The sequence below is a fragment of the Sphaeramia orbicularis genome, chromosome 18, assembly GCF_902148855.1.
Source record: "Sphaeramia orbicularis chromosome 18, fSphaOr1.1, whole genome shotgun sequence".
NCBI lineage: Eukaryota > Metazoa > Chordata > Actinopteri > Kurtiformes > Apogonidae > Sphaeramia > Sphaeramia orbicularis.
This window is the reverse complement of record NC_043974.1, coordinates 30651895-30669623: the sequence shown is the minus strand read 5'-3', so window position 1 is coordinate 30669623 and position 17729 is coordinate 30651895. Positions and strand designations below refer to the sequence as shown.

General features: G+C 36.5%; 1 protein-coding gene across 20 annotated transcripts in view; it reads right to left on the bottom strand.

Moving 5' to 3' along the window:
• LOC115438263 (adhesion G protein-coupled receptor L3) overlaps positions 1–17729 on the bottom strand; it is a 547718-nt gene that overhangs the window by 455009 nt on the left and 74980 nt on the right. For all 20 annotated transcript variants that reach the window (XM_030161717.1, XM_030161720.1, XM_030161723.1 and 17 more), the window contains exon 2: positions 15947–16033. The gene's annotated coding sequence lies outside the window, so the exon portion shown is untranslated. The remainder of the gene's footprint in view (positions 1–15946; positions 16034–17729) is intronic.

Sequence of the window (17729 nt, the reverse complement as noted above, 5' to 3'; positions counted from 1 at the left end):
GACGTTGGCCGGGGCGAACTGAGCGCGCTCAGTCACAGCAGAGGACACTTCACATTTGACAACTTCTGATTACCTTAGCGTGTACGCCGGTTGTCAGGCGCTGAACTCCCCTGACAGTCGGCCGCAGATTGGCAGAGTGTTGGTTATTTTTTGACGGGCACAGAGGGACGTCTGATTTCACAGGTACTCGCCAAAGGGAGGCAGGAAATGGAGGGAATTGGGGAAAGAAAATGAAGAAAAGGCATGTCATCTGCTCGGCTGCCAACAAAGGAAAGCGTGTGCAATCATTATTCATCTGTCTCACTTTCCTCTCCCCGGGCTTTCTTTCTTTTTTTTTTTTTCTTTTTTTTTTCTGTCCTTTTTCCATACCTGCCAAAACGGGAGTAGCTCTGACCACACAAGCGCCTTTTGAATGTGACTTGATAATGACAGAAAGGCTGGGGAATTATATTTTGGTAAACTGACAGCCAGACAGGTTTCACAGCCAAAGGGAAGAAAGTGGCCTGGGTCCTGGTGAGAGACAAAACGCCAGAATCACCCTCTTGGGGCGAAAGTGAAAACTAATGAGTGAGCTAAAAAGGACAAGATGGAGTGATCCTCTATAAAAAGACCGGCGGTAATCTCTTCCTCTTCTCGCTCTCCTTTCCCCTTAATGTCCTGAGAGATCCTGGCTGGTCCGTAAAGACCGCCGCCTCCACATCAAACAGAGCTGATTAGAGTCGCACACCTTAGCCGAGCTGGAGCTTTGGACAGGGAGCAGCACAAGTTCAAGGGAGGCTCAATGTTACAAAAACTGTTCAAGTTCAGTGGATATCTCTCTGGACTTGGGAACATTTACGCTTTAGTCGACCCATTTAAGGGTAAGGGGGTACAAGTTTTCTGTGTTTAGCATGTGGCTAAAACACAGAAAATATAAGTGAAATCAAGTTAAATACATGGATTTTATTATATTTCCATGATGCAGTTTACACTGTAAGCCCGGATAAGTAGAGTTTACTCAAAAAATTTGAGGCAAGTGATTGCACTTAAATGATTTGAGTAATGATCGACTAGTCAATTGGTTTAAGTAGGTTCAACTTTAATGCTAAAAGTACTGAACTTAAACTATTAAGTAGAAAACACTAAAAGACAAGTTATTTGTACTTTAAATCTGTTGTAAAATCAACCCCACTGTCCAACCATTCAACTCAGCATTTTAGCTTACACTGACTAATTTTCTCAATTGCAGCCAGATTAATTTATCATTGATTAAACAACTTTTTTTTAAGTTAATCAAACTCAAAATCTTATTCCTGACCAAAATAGCTATGAAAGTATTTTACTTAATATATTGTAGCATGAATGGAAGTTAGCTTAATGTCATTTGTCAGTATAGGAAGTGCTTTTTTTTTTGGCAAAACATTAAAATTTCCGTAGTACAATAACAGTCTCAGATGAACAGGAAAGCCATTGTTCTTCCTATGGCTCTGACTCATGGTGCAGCTGTACAAAAATACTAAAACAAACACAAAAAGGCCAATAAACACTGCCATACACACATTAAATCCAAATTAACACTAACACCACAACCCCGCTGAACCCCTGCACATACAAATAACACATTTTCAACAACATGCCCAATACCCACAATGCAATGCGAAGATAAAAAGCTGTGGTCGTGACTAAAACTTAGTGATTCAATTCCATTCAGCTTAAACTTTTTCGTCCTTTCAACTATGTCTACAAATTAGTAGAACATACTTAACATTTTATAGTAACAACATAAAACTTAAATCATTTAAGTGCATTGTAATTAAAGCATTTTAGTAAATACAAATTCCGGGCTTACAGTGTACTGTCCTTATTACTGAACAGCTCTATTTTACTTTGCACATTACTGTTTTTCTACCATTTCTGTTTTTTATACTTCTAATTTTTTATGTAGGCCTACAGTGTGTTTACTGTTGTATTCAATTGTTCATGTTATATTCTATTTTTGCTGTTTGTTACGCTGCACTACAATGACAATTTCTATCTATCTATCTATCTATCTATCTATCTAGGATGTAATGATATGAAAATTTCATATCACGGTTATTGGGACCAAAATTATCACGGTTATCATTATTATCGCAGTATTGTTGAAATTGTGCTCATAATGTTCAGAAAGTACTAATACACAACCTGAAATAATTTAACCAAGTTGTATTTTGGGAAAAAAAAACAAAAAACAACATAATAATAATAATAGGCATAATGTACTTTCTGTTGGCAGAAACATTAAAGTATTAACCGTAGGGGTTTGAGCCTATTTTGGCCGTTTTTCAGTACTTTTGATTTTGCCTTTATATACTATATAAAGAAATGTTTACTATACCCATGGTTTTTTTTTTCAGCACAACTTCATCTATCTCATCTGCCTATTATTTTTTACATTTTAACCTACTATAAAAACATAAAAAGCCAGAAAACACTAAAAAGATATAAAATCCGATTTGAAAAATGTATATAATTTATTGCATAAATAACACAAAAATGCTTAACGAACCTTTTCAAAGACTTTAAAAGTGAATATTGGTTCCAAATATTAGGTATAGAAAATCAAAATTGTAATAAATTAAAACTATACTCAAATATTTGACATAAAAGCAGATCTTTACATAGGGTTTTTCCCCTAAAAGTGCGGTAATCAAACACAGTTACCATGATAATTAGAATTTAAACGGTAATACTAACCGTCTGCAATTTTACCACAGTTTATCGTTATACCGGTAATCGTTACATCCCTACTATCTATCTATCTATCTATCTATCTATCTATCTATCTATCTATCTATCTATCTATCTATCTATCTATCTATCTATCTATCTATCTATCTATCTATCTATCTATCTTTTCTGTACATTTGCATGAAAATGGTGTAAACAGCTTCCAATAGTATTCGATTTGGTATCATGATTAAAAAAACAAAAAAAACAATCTTCCTATCAGTCGGTCATTCAGTCATGATCAATGTTAAATAATTACTTCTTCACAGGTCAAATGATCATTTTTGGCCCTAATGATGATTTCACAGGTTAATGATTTTGTTATCAAGTTAAAAATAACAGATTTTAGCCAAATCAGGTACAGTTATTACATATTGGAAATCAGAATTGCTCTATCACATCAGGATTTTTTTGACTAATACATCATTAGCAGCACAACATGCTAGTGTTTTAATTCACTACATTCAATTTCAGTGCAGTCCAAAGTGATGCACAGCTAAAAGGTGGAGTTTTCACCCATTCTATGCTATCTCAATGTTTGCAAAGTGATGTCACAGAGGAAGTATTCCGCACATGTGGACATAATGTGACGCAACGTGAGAATATATCTGAATGACCTGACATAGACTGAAACAGGACAATACAGGGTGGGGAAGCAAAATTTACAATGAATATTTAGTTTTTTTCTCAGCAGGCACTACATCAATTGTTTTGAAACCAAACATATATTGATGTCATAATCATACCTAACACTATTATCCATACCTTTTCAGGAACTTTTGCCCATATGAGTAATCAGGAAAGCAAACGTCAAAGAGTGTGTGATTTGCTGAATGCACTCGTCACACCAAAGGAGATTTCAAAAATAGTTGGAGTGTCCATAAAGACTGTTTATAATGGAAAGAAGAGAATGACTATGAGCAAAACTATTACGAGAAAGTCTGGAAGATACTATTAAAGAAGAATGGGAGAAGTTGTCACCCGAATATTTGAGGAACACTTGCGCAAGTTTCAGGAAGCGTGTGAAGGCAGTTATTGAGAAAGAAGGAGGACACATAGAATAAAAACATTTTCTATTATGTCAATTTTCTTGTGGCAAATAAATTCTCATGACTTTCAATAAACTAATTGGTCATACACTGTCTTTCAATCCCTGCCTCAAAATATTGTAAATTTTGCTTCCCCACCCTGTACATGGTGTCCAGCTGAGTGGAAATTTTTGTAACTTTTTTTTTTTTTTAAATCGATCACATTGGGTTTTTTTTTTTTATGTCTAAAGAGGAATAAAAACACTGCAGAAAAATATCTTGACTAAATTTCACATAATTAGTGCCTGACAGGGTTAAGTAAAAAAACAAACAAAAATGTTGTGTTTTAGCTGAGAATGTAAATAGAATAAACCCAAAAGACAAAAGCCAACTGTATATTGCAATAAATATAATATGATTGCCATTATCTTATTACCCAGCTGTAGCTTCCACTACACCAGCATGTACTGACTTCTCTATCAGATTATTCTTTAACCCAGGGCCTCCTTGAAGCTCCAATAACATCAGTGTCTTTCATATTACAGTCATTGCTGCTTTGGAGACTTCTGTCGTGTCAGATGATATCAGCGTAGCCCCAGAGGTGGAGGCAGTGCTTGAAACTAATTGTCATCAACAGATCACCCCGTTCATTTTCATTAACATAAATGGTCACGGCCAGGAGAGAGATGTGGGAGTGGCGACGGGATGATCTAGAGAGCCACCGAGTGTGAGTTCACTGTCAGGGGTGTTGTTTTATTAAGACACCAGAATTGTCAGGGCAGGTATCAGGAGAGCGACAACACACTTGTGCTAACATCCCACTATAGTAACCCCTTCTCGCACTAAAATAGCCTCATCCAAATTTACCGTTCTCTCTGTCAGACTCGGGGGCCGGTGTTGTCAAAAAGACTCTTATATCTAGCAATCAAGCCAGGTGAAACGTTCACCTGCAGTGCCTTCTGGGACGGCCGAGGTAGCTCTTGACAGCAACTGACAGTGTGTTATTGTGTCACGAAGACTGGTAGAAAGGAAGACTGCAAATACTTACAAAAGCAAAAAAGTAGAGGTAAAGTTAAAGGGTCAGTATGTAAAAAAAAATTGCTCAGTCTCGGGTGCTTTTGTGAAGTCTGTGTTGGAGTTTATTTCGTGCAGGAATGATGGCTAACTCCATTTCTTGGCATGGTACAAGCATGATATCAGTAAAAAACCAAACAAAAATCTTACAACGTCAACATTAACAAGCTAACCGACAATACTGTATCAGAATGCACTGTAAAATACAACAGCTGTGTTAACATACAGGGTGGGGAAGCAAAATTTACAATGAACATTTAGTTGTTTTTTCTCAGCAGGCACTACGTCAATTGTTTTGAAACCAAACATATACTGATGTCATAATCATACCTAACACTATTATCCATACCTTTTCAGAAACTTTTGCCCATATGAGTAATCAGGAAAGCAAACGTCAAAGAGTGTGTGATTTGCTGAATGCACTCGTCACACCAAAGGAGATTTCAAAAATAGTTGGAGTGTCCATAAAGACTGTTTATAATGGAAAGAAGAGAATGACTATGAGCAAAACTATTACCAGAAAGTCTGGAAGTGGAGGAAGCAACAAGAAATGTACCAAAGCTTTTATTAAAGCTCTCAAATCCAAAATCCTAAAGGATCCAACCAAATCCATGAGAAAAATGGCAATTGAACTTGAGGTAGACAACAAGACCGTTAGAAATGCAGTAAAATATGATTTGAAGTTAAAATCTTACACAAGAACACCAAAACACTTGTTGACAACAGCAACAAATCCAACTTTAGCAATTTTTGGGAATCATGTTTATGGCCGCCTTCTAGCCCAGATCTAAACCCTCTGGATTCTGCTATTTGGGGCGTTTTAGAACATGCTACCAATAGAACATCACACAGCAATGTCCACTTTCTTAAAGATACTATTAAAGAAGAATGGGAGAAGTTGTCACCCGAATATTTGAGGAACACTTGCGCAAGTTTCAGGAAGCGTGTGAAGGCAGTTATTGAGAAAGAAGGAGGACACATAGAATAAAAACATTTTCTATTATGTACATTTTCTTGTGGCAAATAAATTCTCATGACTTTCAATAAACTAATTGGTCATACACTGTCTTTCAATCCATGCCTCAAAATATTGTAAATTTTGCGTCCCCACCCTGTATTATTCTGTGTTAGAATAACAACTGAGTACTTGACTTGAAAATCCTTGTCTAACTAAAGCAGGGTACACACACAAAGATAATCGGGGTGTTTTTGTCCCGATTTTCCCCCTTCCCGACCAAGGACGACAAACACCAGATTATTTTATGTCGTATAAAAGATACGATTATCCTATGGTCTGAGGTGTGTTAAAAGGGAGTTTGTCCAAATAATCAGCTCCGAAATGGGTCAGGCTGACAATCGTAAATATTAAACTTGTTCAATATTTACAACCAAAAATTGTCATGTGTGGGGAAAGCCGAAGACTCCCAAGTTATGATTGCAATCAAGTCATAACTTGGCTAATCAAGAAGCGTGCTGACTGAGGAACAAGGAAGCAGGCGTAAATAAAAACAAACATGGCCGACCTGAAGCATAAAGTTCGGTGGATCTCAGAAATGGAGGACCAGTTTGTGGAGCTGTGGGAAGACCGAAAATGTCTATTCGGTGTCTCCGTCAAGTCGTGCTACAACCGAAAGGACGTGTTGCGTGTTGTGTTTTCCAGTTGTTGCAATGTTATTTCTTCTTCGGTTTTTGTTAGATCACGTTTGATCACGATTGTTAGATCATGATTTCTGGCATGGAGGACTAGATACTAGATCGGTGGTGGGACACACACAGTACAATCAAAACTGTTCAATGCCTGACTTTTTTTATCTTCATGTGTGGAGTCTAACATATCATATAAATCTCTTCATATGTAGAAAATCCTATGTGTGTACCCCGCTTAACTTACTAAATTCAGTTTTACTTAACTTCAGTGACAGTTTAGGAGAGTGGGAGGAGTTAAGACCTGCGTCGTCACATTTTGGTGACGTAACATCCAAATTCGTCATGGACAATATGCAGGTGCCTTTTCCAGTCACGAACTTATCGTTGCTCTTTTGCGCCTTGCTTCGAAACTGGGAACACATTTTGTTACACACATTACGCTTTTTTTTTTGAAGAGAGTGCCTCAACTGTATGAATTGTCATTGTTTGAAATTATGGAAGCAAAAAATACTTGGAACTTTGTATTTTTTGAATTGAAATTGCTACAGTTGAACTGTTATTATTATTATTATTATTATTATTATTATTATTATTATTATTATTATTATTATTATTATTATTATTATTATTATTACTATTATTTTACGTTTACCTTTTACACTCTTCTATGTTATTTGCATTTTTCTGTTATTTGCACTCTATGTTCACTTGCACTGTGGTGCCTTAGAGTCCAGTAATTTCGGCTCTCTCTGTATACAATGTACATGGCAGAACTGACAATAAAGATGACTTTGATTATTATTATTATTATTATTATTATTATTATTATTATTATTATTATTATTATTATTAACAGCTATTACTATTATATTATCACTATTACTACTACTACACTTTCAATAATGTCTTGGTTTAGCTAGAGATAGTGATCTATGAGGAAATGAAAACGCAAAAATTGAAGGTAGCCCTTTCACTCATATTTTTATGTTGAAACAACACGTGACATTTTATAGTGTGGGTGTATGGACAATGCCTTATAATAATAATAATAATGCAGCTTATGGAAGCAACACAGGACCACTGAAGACATGAATAGTCTGCGGACGAGGGGGTGGACATGTCCAGAAATATGTCAGCAAACACCAAATTAAGCAAAATGACAGCGTGTGCACTGCAGCTTAAACGGACACACATGCTGATCATGCATGACCACCACACAGAGATAAATACAACAACAAGTTCTGTGAATAATTACGTTTACAGCTGTCTTGCACTTGCACAGACGACAGGAAACAAATGTGTGGATGTGAAGTCCTAAAATATTTGGCATTTTTATTGGTTAGACGGTTTACGGCACAGACTACCCTTCTATTTGTGTCTTCCTAAGTGGCTGAATGTAAAAGAGAAAACTGTTTTTGTGGAGTCAGAAAGATTCAAAATACTGAACTATCAGGAGAATTTCTGCTTGCTCTTTCTTAATTTAATTAATTTCAATAACCTTGGTGGTTTTGGAATTAAAAAGTCACTTCACATGCAGCCCAGATGTTTGTTTTTTATTATTTCTATTGAATTATATAATAAATATGCCAATTGAGCTGAAGTCAGTTTTGATGGTTTCATGGTTTTGCTAGAAATCTGTAGTTCAAAGATGTAATCTGTGTAACAGTAAAAAAAAAAAAGAAAAAAAAAGAATTAATCAGTAGTACTTGTATATACTTCCTTTGTATTTTGCATTTTGCATTGGTTTAAACAAGAATAAAGCCCTTAATTGTGATTAATCTACCTTCATGTGCAAAATAAAACCTACCAAAAGGAACAACTACAAGACTACACTCTACAATCATTCAGTCAAGTGGCCTATCTTACAAAATATAGGAGAAAAAAAAGATAAAACTTCCAGTATGTGTCCCTTTTTATGCTCAAAAATGTCCATATTCAATCTTTCAATCAAATCTCATGAAAGTCAGAGCCACAAACTACCTGTACACCGTATTTCTGCACCTTTAACGTCCTCTCCGTGTAATGATGAGATGACTAAGTGACATTTTCATGCAGCTGCAGAAGTGCCAATTGGGACTAAATGACCACAAACATGTCTAACAAATGTATTTCCAGCAGGTTGCTGTTGTCAAGACAACGGCAATTTGCAGGGAGGGTCAACAAATTTGTCATTATCAGCGGTGCACTACATAAACCAATGTGTGCCTTTTAAATAATTTGGTCATTTAGAGGGTTTTGATGCTCTGCCTGGTATCCTCGAGGCTGCCTGCTTCAATGCTGACTGTTGTTGCCCAAGTAACAGGGCCCGACAACAAAGACCTGCAAAGTCGACTACCTCTGGAGAGAGTCCGAACCCGGGAACATTGCTGACATCGACCAAAAGGACTTAACTACCCTTCACATTCAAATGACCTGCTTTGCATCATCTTGATTTGTCCGGCCAGGTTCACACTATGAAAACAAACGGCGGGGCTTTAAGATAACAGAACCAAACCCTGGCAGGGCGAATGTCATCACTCGTCATTATGGTCAGACACACTTGAATGGCTGACGCTATGGGCAACCACACAGGGTATGCAAAGTATTGCAGGAGGGTGTGTGGCTTCATAATCTCTGACAAAGCCCAAAACGTCTGTGTATTTAACTGGTGTTTAGATAGCAAGGGTAGGGATTTTCTTAATTCTGTTGTTTTTACTGAACCTTTCATCTGAAGAATTATTAAAAAATTAGGTATTATGTTATAGTCTGCCTACAGTTGGCAGAGGATTTAAAGTTGCAATGAGTTGTAAAGCTTCTGAAGAGGAAATCCTCAATAATAGCTCACAGAGGCAAAAACTGGTCTGACCTACATTATTACCGTCTGACTCTAGTTCAATTCCACATTTATTGATTGAATACTTTTACTTAAATGTTCAGCAGAAGATCCCCAATTAATCATTTACAGCTTTTTCAAACTCCAAAATATTGTTATTATATCAGCCGCTGGCACTAAAACCACCAATGGATCAGTTATTTTTCACTTGTGCATTATCGTTTTAGTAAAATAATCAAGCTCCCCAGTGTTTGTTGTTTCCTTGTCTATTATTAATCCTCCAGTATCCCGTCCAGCAAGGCCCTTACTAAGCACCAAGTGTGCCTTTTTGGCACACTTGTAGAATAATGTCAAAAAAAATTTCATACAGTTTGTTTTTAATTCTTTTACCCTTTTTTCTATTTCACCAACTTGAGCCGTAAATGAAAAATACCAAATACTCAATAATTGTCACATTTTTTAACCCTTTAAATGCCATGTTTGTAATGTAAACAAACCATTTTTTGGATGCAAAAAACACAAAAAAATAATTTTCTTTTCAATATACTACATAAAAAGTGGATCACATATTATTTGATTTTTTCATCCTGGCATATGTCAGTGATTAACAGCAACATCGGTTAATTTGCATTATCATTTTTGGTGCTAGGTCAAATGTTCAAAAATACTAGCATCTGTCACTAAGTGTGCCAAAAAGGCACACCTGTAAATAAAACTATCAAATATTATATATTGATTTATTTTTCTGCGCTAATTTGATTTTATTTTGTAAATCAAGCTCAGCTCTAATCATACATATCAGATGGAATAAACAGTGCATTTAAGGCACACTCGGGAGACAGATGCAAGTCTTGTAATTTTCTTTTGTTTACAATGTGAAAATTTTAGTTCAGGGGTCTCAAACATGCGGCCCAGGGGCCAAATGCAGCCCGCCAAAGGTTCCAACCCGGCCCCTGGGATGTTTTTGCAAAGTCAAAAATTCCACAGTCTTGAATTGAATTAATGAAAAAATGTTGAATTAAGCAAAAAAAATCTTCAATTACGTAAAAAAAAATCTTGAATTGAGCAAAAAAAAATCTCAAATTAAGCAAAAAATCTTGAATGAAGCAAAAAATCTTGAATTAACTTAATTTTTTTTTCTTTTAGAGGAAAAAATAACTGAGTTATGAAAACACGTACATTTGCAAACTATCCTGTATCAATTAAATGTGAATAACCTGAACAAATATGAACAACCTGAAATATCTAAAGAAAATTGATGAAAATTTTAACAATTTTCTGCCTGTGCACATGTAGAAATAATAAGTTGAGGCTAATATTGTTAAAATTGCACTTATTTTTCTTAAGAAATTCCAGTTTTTTCAGGTTATTCACGTAGTTTTTAAAAGTAAGTATTTTCATAATTTAATGGTGTGTTTTTTGCACTAAAACAAAGACAAAAATTTGGAGTTGTCATTATTTATAGGTTATTATTTTACTGGTCCGGCCCACTTCAGATCAAATCGGACTGACTGTGGCCCCTGAAGGAAAATGAGTTTGAGACCCCTGTTTTAGTTGGTGGCCAGAATTTTAAAGATCATACGAAAATGAACAACTTTTGAATTCTAAGCTTATTTAAACTATGAAAAATAATATGAAGTTTTTTAACACGAAATGCAAAGTGTGCCTAAAAGGTGCACCCGGATACCGGAGGGTTAAATATATTCACCATCAACCCAGATTAAAATATGGATATTTATAACTATAAAAGCCATGTGGGGTCACTTTTACCCTCATAGAAACACATTTTTTTAGGAAGGGGAGGTGATGATATCAGCAAATAATCGATTTTCAACTATTTAAACGTCCAACTTATCGTTACTATATCTTTAACACTAGAGCCACTCACAGGTCAAATTTGTTTTAATAGTTACAGTTGAAGTTTCCCAGTTGTTCCACTTTTCCTTAAATTCCATTTTTCCTTAAATTAAAAAAAAAAAAAAAAAAAAAAAACTCAGATTAAAGTTGAGAGTTATTATTTTAGAGATGAAGAAAACTTAAGAAAAACTGACTTTTTCAACAAAGATACTAGTAATTGAACATAAAACAAGTGTCTCCATCCACTGTCATTTATCAAACTCCATGGGTTTTACTGGTGAATCAATTTTGTAGAAGATGAAGATGTTTCCATGGCAACTACAGAGCCTCTGAACACCCAAATGGGTCATATCTGATAACCATGAAAAGATGACAAACTGCATTTTACACCAGTTATTTACATGTACTGATAGAATTAGTGGATCAATAGGTATTAAACATTTTATATCAGTAGATGGTTTTGGTTGCTAGTGGTTGTTTGGGTCTTTATGGGTTAATACATATTTTAAATAATTAAAAGCTGGATTTGGGAAAAAAAAAAAAAAAAAAAAAACCTACATAAAAATGGATTTCAATGACAGCACAGTTTTAAATAATAAAAACAATCTTTACACAATTGGTTTTTCTCATAATTCATGCATGAAAGGGTTAAAAAGTCAGTGATGTTTAACAGATTATCTATAAAACATGGACGTCTTCACAGAGGCTGATCTCGCTGAGCGCCAGATGATCAATGTAACAGGAGTAAATCCACATGACAGTGTAGCTCCTGTATTAGGCCTTATTTCAGTCTTTTATAATCAATAATATCAGTAAGATGCGCATAAAACTCAGGTGGGATTTTATCAGATGTAGATTACAATGACGTTCCCAGTTGGGTTGTGATAGCTTGGCATTTTTACAAGTGGGCCGAGGAAACACTGTTCTATGTTATATATGTGACAATTATAGGGATATACTGATACACAAGCCAGATATTAATACAGAATGATATTTGTTGATATCTGCCAATATCAGTATTAAAATATAAGCTGTCTTTTCACCAGTGACAGTGGCAGATATTTACCAGTGATGTTATACTGAAGGTTTTTTCTTATATTTGTATGCTTGAATATGTATTCATTCAGTGATTGATAATTGATGAATGATTGTAATTTTCCACATGGGATACATTTCTAAGCTTGGTATATCGTGGAATTTTTTTTGGTTGAAAATGTACTTTTGTGCAGCTTGCAAATATTTTTTTAGATTTTTAAATGCAGTTGTAAATCTTTGAAATCTGGAGGTTGCCACTTGTGTAAGCCCCTTGAGGGTTTTTTGGGAACCATCCATCACAATTTTTAACCAACATCAAACCAACCAAATTAAATAAACTAGCGGCATTGTACCCGTGGTGTCATTGTATGATAGCGCCCTCCCATGGTGCAGCAGTGGCATTGCACCCGCATGCCCTCCCATGCTGCAACATTGGGACATCGATTGGACACATGCATCGGACAAACGTGCGTCGGACACAGAAACGTCCATTATAGTAGGACAAATGAAAAAATAATCAATAATGATAATATGATATATGAATGAAATAGCAACTATGTTTATATTTTTTATTGCAGTTGTAAATAATCTTCGAAATCTGGAGGTTGCCACTTGTTAAGCCCCTTGAGGGTTTTTGGAAACCATCCATCCCAATTTTTAACCAACATGTATTATGTGTATGTTTTTTTACTATGTGAAAATTCAATAAATAAATGAAAAAATAATCAATAATGATAATATGATATATGAATGAAACAGCAACTATGTTTATATTTTTAATTGCAGTTGTAAACTAGAAAAGCACTCGGAGAGCGCAGACCTCCGCCAAGCACAAAAATTCCCCACATAATCGGTGATACAAATCCTACATTTATTTTTTAAAATAAAATCCGCCTTCTGGATCAGATCCGGATCAGCCTTTGAAATGTGATAGAGGACCCCATTGTCAATTCCTGAGTTAAATTTCATGAGTTTTGGTCAATAATTAAGCGAGATATTGGGAAACGAAAATTTTGGCCCCATTTACCACAATGTTAACGAAAATTTCAAAGTGATCCAGAATCCAGGATTTCTTCCAGATCACCCCCAAAAGTTAATCATTTCTTCCTTATCCCATTTCCAACAAACCCTGAAAATTTCATCAAAATCTGTCCATAACTTTTTGAGTTATGTTGCACACTAACGGACAGACAAACAAACAAACAGACAGACAAACAAACCCTGGCAAAAACATAACCTCCTTGGCGGAGGTAATAATCTTTGAAATCTGGAGGTTGCCACTTGTTAAGCCCCTTGACAGTTTTTGGAAACCATCCATCCCAATTTTTAACCAACATATATTATGTGTATGCTTTTTCACTATGTGAAAATTCAATAAATAAATGAAAAAATAATCAATAATGATGATATGATATTTGAATGAAATAGCAACTATGTTTATATTTTTTATTGCAGTTGTAAATAACCTTTGAAATCTGGAGGTTGCCACTTGTTAAGCCCCTTGAGGGTTTTTGGAAACCATCCATCCCAATTTTTAACCAACATGTATAATGTGTATGTTTTTTTACTACGTGAAAATTAAATAAATAAATTTTAAAAATAATCAATAATGATAGTATGATATATGAATGAAATAGCAAATATGTTTATCTTTTTAATTACAGTAGTAAATAATTTTTGAAATCTGGAGGTTGCCACTTGTTAAAGCTCCTTGACAGTTTTTGGTAACCATCCATCCCAATTTTTAACCAACATCTATTATGTGTATCTTTATAACTATGTGAAAATTAAATAAATAAATTTTAAAAAATAATCAATAATGATAATATGATATATGAATGAAATAGCAGCTATGTTTATATCTACGATGAAGATTTTTTTTTTTTTTGTTAAAGGGGAATAAATAACAAACCCAATGTACAGAAACTTAAAGTAACATTGGTGTTGGTATCAGTACTGGCCAAGAGTTTTGCATTTGGCACATCATAACACAATTCATCTATAACAGATGTTGAATCTCAATTAATAAGCTCTTAAAGTGTCATAAATAGTCTGTAAGTAGACTATGTGTGACCAGTTAGGTTTAATAACCATAAATCAAGCCTCTTCCCTCCTTAGCCCCCCCCCCCCCCCACACACACAAAAAAAAAAGATCTCGCTGACCTAAATTAGACTTAATCCAAAGTGACCACAAATTAGGCAAAAGAAGGTGCATCAAATGAAGGGCGTAATTCCATGTCGGGGGGCATTAGGATATTTATCATCGGCGCGATCCCAAGCTTTTAATTCATTTGACATCTTTCAGCACTCATTCACTACGTGACTCCTGAGAAGCTCCAGTCCACGGTCACACAGCGTGACATCTGGAGGAAAAGCAGCAGGTCGCAGGACCGGTCGTGGCTGTGTGTTCTTAAACAGAACAGAGGTCGAAGCTGTTCTGTCTGCGCCGCATTTACGCTTCGTATCAGAAAAAGCAAAAGCAAGTACTGCGAATAACCACCACCCGCTGCTCCCAGTGTTATTCAAATAATGGCAAGATTCTATTTTCACCTTGCAACTAACGTGACCATTACGCCTATGTCAGCAACCTTTACTGTCCTTTCTTTAGTACTGGATACGAATTAATTCAGACAATCTGGATTACCCTGAGATGGATTTCTCTGAGACTGATCGTAAATGTTGTTATCCTCTGAAATAAGGGAGATAGTCATATGGAGAATTTGTGGCCTCATCAAAAAAGGTGACATGATGCATTCTCTTGTATTTTTCTGTCTTGTTCTTGTTGAATATGATGTCGTAAAATAATGTGAAAACACCAGCTGGGGGGGGGGGGGGGGGGGGGGGGGCTTGGGAAGCAATGTAAACAATGTACGCATTGAAAAATAGGCTCCGCCGTAAGGATGTTGTTAGGAGAAGAGGAAAGGAGGGGCAGGATGGAGGGGAAACTGGGGAGATGGATGTAGCAGCATGTGTTTGTAAACGCGGGAAAAGGGGATGGCGGCAGGCGAAGCCACCGAGCCCGCCGGTAAACTCTGAAGGGCAAACAATCTCCCTAATTGAATTCAATCCAAGCTCGTGGCGGGAGGCGTCGGGTCTAGCGATTCCGGAACGTTGGCGGAGGTTTGGCTGGTGTGTTTATGCGCGCGTCGACGAGGACTTTAGCCTTAGCTGGCATGACAAAGTGAGCGAGGAGAGGGAAAAAAAGAAGATAAGTGCGAGAAGCGGAGAGCAAACACGGCGTCGTAGAAGACAACAATGACAAACAGACAGGGAGAGGAGGACGAGCTCGGAGCGTGAAGGTTTTTGGCGGCGGAGGGGGCGGATGTACAATGACTCCAGGCGTTGAAGAAATGGAAGCCAGCTGCGTTTTTGCATGATTACAGTGAAAACATCATTTGCATCAGGGAATGAAATCCAAACACGCTGGATAGATATGTATACCAACCAAAAAGCACTCCTTGTCGCTGGTGGCAGAAATTAAAGGCCTACCACTGATGTCCCGCAGATTTGCATATGACGACGAGTACCTATCATGAATCATTTTCATAAACATCCCCTCGCACATAAAGAACAAGCCCAATTGGCCCACGTGGATGCTCTTCATTACTGCGCCGTGTTAGGGTGAAGCGCCGGTGCTCTTAATCTGGGATCTATTGCCTATTCATGACTTGTAATGAGACATTTTCAGCTTGGTTTGTCAAGTCTGATGTCTTCAGAAATGGTGAGGAAACAGTGTGTACAGTACCTGGGCGGGAGACGGAATGCGCTTTTGTGAATGATCTGCCGAGAAATCCTGCGTATCACATTCCAGAAAGTGTAACCATGTTCTGTCCTGGAAGAAAACAAAGACATAACACCGGTTAGGAACTTAGACTTTGGAAGGCAGGTGGTTTTAGCGGCGGTGTTATTTAACCCCTTTAGCCCTATCAGCCCGCCCGCAGGCCGAAAAAATAAAATAATAAAAACATAATAAATCAGGACAATGAATGTTTTTTTCAACTTCTGCTCAAAGTTTAGACCACAGGTGTCAAACATGTGGCCCGGGGGCCAAATCCGGCCCGACAAAGGGTCCAGTCCGGCCCTTGGGATGAATTTATGAAATGCAAAAATTACACTATGATATTAACAATCCTTTTAGTTCAGGTTCCACATTCAGACCAATTCAACCTCCAGTAGGCAGGACCAGTCAAATACTATCATAATAACATAGAAATAATGACAACTCCAAACTTTTCTCTTTGTAAATGTAAATATTTTCATGTATTTACACTAAAACAAAGTATAATTTTGCAAAAAATGTCCATAACCTGAACAAATATGAACAACCTGAAATTTCTTAAGAGAAATACAGTGATCCCTTATTTTTCGCGGTTAATGGGGACCGGCGCCCCCCGCGAAAATCGAAAATCCGCGAACTGGTGCCGGAGCCCCCGAGCCTATCCTAGACCTAGGTACATGTATGTATGTATCTGTAAATAGTATATAAGTACTGCAAATGTAATAATTATGAAATAAATGATATATATATATATATATATATATATATATATATATATATATATATATAAAAGAAAACAATGATTAGTACATGTATACATGCATATATATAGATCGGATACATGTACATGTACGTACTGTAAAACATCTGAAAGAAAAGAATGTAGAAAGTAAACAAAACACACACACGTGCATACGTACTAACAGCTGATACGTACTCTCTCCTCTCTTCATTCGTGACGCTTATCCATCGTATACGTACACACGAACACACGCACACACGCACACACGCACATCTACTCCCAGCTCTCTTTTCCTCTCATACGCACAAGAAACGAATCAGTTCTCTCTCTCTCTCTCTCTCTCTCTCTCTCTCTCTCTCTCTCTCTTTGGTCTCGAGCATCAACACACACAAACACACGTACATGCATGAACTGACATTTCTACATTCTCTCTCTCTCTCTCTCTCTCTCTCTGTCTCTCTGTCTCTCTCTCTCTCTCTCTCTCTCTCTCTCTCTCTCTCTCTCTCTCTCTCTCTCTCTCTCTCTGGCAGCTGCGGCCTCTTGTCTGCTGTGGGGTGGATTTTTGCGGAATTTCCGCGATTTTTTCTTGATTTTTTATTTTTTGAGGAATATTTCTGAAAAATCCGCGAATAACTAAAACCGCGGAACTTAAAGCGCGAATTGGCAAGGGATCACTGTAAGTGTAATTTTAATCATATTCTGCCTGTTACTAAATGTTTTGTGTATTTCTAAGTTATAATGTACATGTGTAAATGATAAACTGAGGCAGAATATTGTTAAAATTACACTTATTTTTTCAGTTTGTTCATGTTATTCACATCTTTTGAAGGGACGGTTTGTAGATGTAAACCTTTTCATAATATATATTTACTTCTTTCGCTCTAAAACACAGAAAAGTTTGGAGTTGACATCATTTCTATATTATGTTATTATTTTACTGGTTCGGCCCACTTCGGATCAAATTTAGCTGAATCTGGCCCCTGAACTAAAATGAGTTTGACACCCCTG